A 6027-nucleotide genomic window follows, 5' to 3' on the forward strand; every position below is an offset into this window, starting at 1 on the left:
AAGATGACAATTAATGAGCTAAACTTTCAACTATAGTAGTTGGAAAAGGAAAATAAATAAACTCAAAGAAAGTAAAGATAAGGTGATAGTAATAGTATAGCTAACATTTATTGAATGGTTGCTCTAAGCTATGCACTTTTCCACGTGCTTTATATGTATTAACTCATTTAATCTTCCTAATGAGAGTTACATTTTCTTATTATCCACATTTTACAGAAGAGAAAACCACGGTTCAGGAAAGTTAAGTAAGCTTTTGAAGGTCATGTAGTACAACTTCATGAACATGGAAGAGCTAGAATTTTAGCCCAGGCAATCTGGCCCCAGAGTTTAAGCTCTTAACTACAAAAAGGTAGATGATATGAATAAATTGCTAATAAAATATCATTTACCAAAATGGGATCAATAAAACAGTAAAAAGCCTGAAAAGTCATATAATCATTAAATGAAATTGGTGATTTAAAATCTTCCCACAAAAAATACCAGGCCCAGATTATATTTTAGGATTTTTAGAAGAGTATGTTAGATTTTTGGTCCACTTTTATATGCTCATCTCCAGAGAATGAATTAAAAAATGGGAGGAAGGTCATTCCTTTAGCGGTTTAAATTTGGTAGATTTTTCTCTCCCTCCCCACCCCGCCCCTCTCTCTCTCTATATGTGTGTGTATGTGTGTGTGTGTGTGTGTGTGTGTGTGTGTGATAGAATGATTTAAAACATACACGTAGATTAATTATTTTAAATTTAAATGGATTAAATGCTTCAATCCAAAGACATAGAGTGGCTGAATGGAGAAGAAAACAAGACCCGCACCTATGCTACCTACAAGAGAATCACTTCAGATTAAAACACACAGAGAGACTGAAAGTAAAGAGATGGAAAAAAAATACTTCATGCAAATGGAAATGAATAAAAGCTGGGGTAGCAATACTTATGTCAGACAAAATCGACTTTAAAACAAAAGCTATAACAAGAGACAAAGAAGGACATTTCATATACAATAGCCAAGATATGAAAGCATTTATAGGTAATTGAATAAAGATGATGTGGTAAATACAATGGAATTTTACTTAGTCATAAAAAAAGAATAAAATCTTATCATGTGCGACAACATGGATGGACCTAAAGGGTCCTCAGTGAAATAAGTCAAAGACAAATGTCATATGATTTCACTTATATGTAGAATCTAAATAAATAAATAAATAAATAAATAATCAAAACAGAAACAAACTCATAGATACAGAGAACAAATTGATTGTTGCCAGATGTAAGGGGGCTTGGGGGCTGGGTGAAAAAAGTGACAAGATTAAGAAGTATAAATTGGCAGTTACAAAATAGTCACAGGATGTAAAGTACACCATAGTGAATATAGTTGATAATATTGCAATAACCATGTGTGGTGCCAGGTGGTTACTAGAATTATCAGGGGGATCACTTCGTAAATTATATAAGTGTCTAACCACTACGCTATATACCTGAAACAAACATAATATTGACTGTCAACTGTAATTTAAATTTTTTTTAAAGAAATATACACACATAGATGCACATCATTTCAGAGAGTGGTTACCTTGGGCAAGAAATTGAGAGACAGAGGCTCTTGGACACATACATGCCTTCAACGTTATTAATCATTGAGGGGGTCATGGGTAATCATGTTATTATTTGCTTTTCATATCCATTGCTTATATTCTTTTATTGAATGTTACATGATAAGAGAATTCAAATAACATTTAAGAACAGAGAAGTGCTTATGATATAATGCTAAAGGAAAGAAACAATGATCTATGATCCTATTTTATCCAATGTTTCCAAATCTTTTGGTATTCTAGACAATCTTCCCCGAAATCAAATTCTAAATGAAATCTTATTGACTTTGAACTGGCTTTGAGATTTTCCAGAGGGTCCCTAGATCATCTCAAAAAATATGTTCTCGAAAAGTTGTGATGGAATCAAGGAGCAGCAGCAAGGAAAAATCACCTAGGATATTGATGAACGAGCCATTCAACTAGGGAGAAATCCAAGAAATCGCCTTGCAACAGCAGAAGGTAGGACTGGGCGAGGACGCGGGCTGCCCAGTCTCAAGCAGCTGAGTGAGACAGAGGTTGCCGTAGCAGCAGACTCTTCTTAAAGGGGCTGCGTCCAAGAGCAGATTATCTCAGACCCACTCACTCTGAGCACCAGTGTTGATTCGGCTGTGCAAAGGGGTCACCAGGGACTTACAGGGAGACATTGTTAGAGTGAGGGCCAAGGCGCGATTTGCTCTGTACAGAAGTGCCGGCAGTATCCATTAATCCCTGTTGAGCCCTCCCTGCTCCCAGGGCGCAGACACAGCGCTGTCATAGGCCTGAAGTCATCGAACTAGATAACAGAGGTCTCCCTGCCCAGAAGATTCCCTGAAACCCTGCCTCCCCCAATTCGTGGCCTCACCCAAGCCACATCCAGGTGTATTCTCAGCGAGCCCCGTACTTCTTGCTGAGCAGCACCTAGACTCACATTGGAGGCAGCTGGCCTCAGTTTCTGGTGTGGCCTTTTGAGGCAACTATAAGCACAGCATCTGTGGTTTGCTTGCTGAATTTTAACAGGTGGCCCCAAGGGGTAGAGTCTTGGGCTAAGTTTGGCCTGCAGCTGAACCTCTCTCAGGACTGTGTCACAGGACACCTACTTCACAAATCCACACTAATAAGACTGGAAGACTTAGGAGCTTTGCTTAGTACATCGAAATGGACACAGAAAGGCAGCCAAAATGGGAAGACAAAGAAGCAGAAACCATATGAGAACAGAGAGATCCAGATATAATGGAGTCAAGTAATCTAACAGATGCAGAGTTCAAAACACTGGTTGTAAAGATGCTCAAGATCTTTTGGGAAGTGTAGATAAATTCAGTGAGAACTTCAACAAAGAGATAAAAAACATAAAAATAGAAATGGAAATTATAAAAGGGATCCAGTCTGAAATGAAGAACACATCTGAGATTAGAAGTATGTTAAATGGAATAAACAAAGGAATAAACAAAGTGAATAAAGAAAAGGATCAAATGCCCTATCTAGAGGACAGGAAAGCCAAGGACACTCAATCAGAATGGCAAGATATAAGATGCCAAGACTATAAAAATAATTTAAGGAGTATATGGGACACGATTAAGGGTCCAAATATCTGTCTGATCGGCAACCTGAAGAAAATCAAGATGTTGAACAGCTGTTTGAAGAAATAATGATGAAAAACTTCCCCGACCCAGTGAAGGAAATGGACATAAAACCCCAGGAAGCTCAGAGAATCCCCAAAACCAGGGATCCAAAGAGGCCCACACCAAGACACATCATTATTAAAATGCCAAAGGTTAAATACAAAGAAAGAACATTAAAAGCAGCAAGAGAAAAAACAGATAGTTACCTATAAGCGAACACCCATAAGACTGGCAGCTGATTTCTCAAAAGAAACTATACAGGACAGAAGATCTTGGCAAAAAATATTCAACAGGATGAAGACCCAGGATTTACAACCAAGAATATTTTATCCAGCAAAGCTATCATTTAGAGTTGAAGGACAGATAAAGAGCTTCCCAGACAAAAAATAAGCTAAAGGAATTTATCACCACTAAGCCAATATTACAGGAAATGTTGGAGGAACTTTTTTAAGAAGAAAAAAACATGTATCAAAAACAGGAATAAAGAATGGTAACAACTACATTCCTATCAATAAACACCTCAAATGGAAAAGAATTAAGTGCTCCAACCAAAAGATAGAGTGGCTGAAAGGATAAGAAAACAAGACCCCTACATATATTGCCTACAAGAGACTCACTTCAGATTAAAAGACACACACAGACTAAAAGGAAGGAGATGGAAAAAGATATTGCTTTGATGGACCTAGAAGGTATTTAAGTCAGACAGAGAAAGATAAACACTATATGATTTCACTTATATGTGGAATCTAAGGAATAAAAAGAACAAACTAATCATTTGACATGTTAAACTACATGAGAATCATTGTCAAATAAAAAAGTAATACTAAGCAGTCTTTATTTTGTATTTATATAAGTGTTCCAGAAATTACATGAAATTTCCAAAAATTCTGATATATCCTGGTATAATGTTATCAGTCATAATTCTAGTTATTATCTTGAATTGTTATATGTCATAGAAATAACCAAATTTACTTGTTAATTGCATCATTTTCTTTATATGTGTATGTGAACTCTCATCAGATCTTTAACCATGGCAATTTTTAAGTTTTTCACCATTTGCACACAGTTATTGTTTTACTCTGATGCTTTTGCAAAAGTGTTCCTGCAAAAATACTTCATCTTCAAAAAGGTCCATGAAAAAGACCCTGACAAGTTCTCTAGAATGTAGGTGTCTGATCACTTTAAAATTATGACACTTAACAGGGTAAGATTTCTAAAAATCTAATGGAATACTGATTGATTCATAAAACTACCAATCCAAGAAAAACAAAACAAGAATTAATCACATAAAATCGAATGAACTATGAAGATGGTTATAATTTTTATGATTTTATGTAAATCACTGCCGGTTCTCCAATGTTTTGTATTCCAGATTTAAAGCACCCCTTTTTCTCCTCTTTTAAGATATCTATAACTTACAGCTATTTGGTAAAGTGTATCTTCACAATAAACATTGAAGCCTTTACCTTTTTACCTTTTTTTCTTTACCCGAGACTTTCAGAATTATGAAACTTTTTTTAAATATTCCTATTTTTCATGACAATATATTTATTTGTGTAAGTGCAATAAGAATCCGTTCTCCTTAAAACAGGATATAATTGGATAAGTCCTTGGCTTTTTAGCCCAAAGAGACTTTCAAGACCTAATCTGAGATTCCTTGTGAAAAGTCCCAACGAAATTTAAAGTCCCAACAGATTTAAAAGAGCCTGTATGGACAGTCACGGTTCTTGCTGCACTGATGTAAATAATCAAGCCATGTTTAATAAAACTAGACTAATTTGCAATTAATCTTACTAAGTTTTCTTTGATAGAAATGGGGATGATTATAGAAAGAAAGATTATATTTCAGTAATACACTTTTGTGGATGTCAGTTTCTACTACTGTGAATTGTCTTTTAGGTTGTTAACCTAAAAATAAAAGGCCAAAGTGAGAGGCAACAAGCACTTATTTGTGATCTAAAAGGAATAGCTATTCAGGAAGCACTGATTCAGGCAGAAACCCAAATGGTGTTCTGATTAGGAGACAAAAGCAAGGGATATTTATGAGAAAAAGAAGGAGAACAATTAGGTCAATAGAAGGAAGGCATTTCTATAGGTGTGCATAAGCTAACACAGTGATGCTAATTCTAAACAAAGTTTTCAATGTTCAGTCCAGTAGCCAACAGTCTGGTGGTCATTAATACCTCCTTTTTTGTTATCTTTGCAAACAGTTCTAGGGACACAATGTTGCTTCAGATCCAAAGGTTATTTTTTTATTTTTTTTATTTTTTGGCCTGTTTTAACATTCCAAAAGTTTGAGACACAAGGCATACAAGGCACTTCCTCTGGGATGGCAGCTCCAACTCCATTTATTAATTTTTTACTAGATTTGTTTTCTGCCTGTATTCTGAACTGGATCCTGAATTCTTCTAGTTTCCTCCAATATTGGCTAGAACTCTCCAAATTAACATTTCCAATTTTTCTCCTACGCTTTTGACTTGGAATCACTATGAAACCAAAACTGCCTTTTTCCTGAAGCTATACAAGCTAAACCTAGACAACTTAACATAAACTTTAGAGAGATCACTCCAACAGCTGACATGTGCACAATCTTCGTGACTATTGCTATGTGGGCCACTCAGATCATCAGAGATATTCAAACTGCAAACCAGAAAAATCTGTCAGATTGCCACTGCTTACTCTCACTCCATCTAAAAATGCTTCAAATCCAAACTTTACAGCTGGCCACTCTCCAAACTCAGAAACTGAATTTATAATTTGCTCAAACTATTAACCTTTGTTTTTCTTTTATTTCCATAGAAATGCCTCTTGTTAAATTACCTGATTGCTGACATCACATAGAGGC

Source organism: Pteropus medius, unplaced genomic scaffold, assembly GCF_902729225.1.
Source record: "Pteropus medius unplaced genomic scaffold, Ma_sr-lr_union100, whole genome shotgun sequence".
Classification (NCBI taxonomy): Eukaryota; Metazoa; Chordata; class Mammalia; order Chiroptera; family Pteropodidae; genus Pteropus; species Pteropus medius.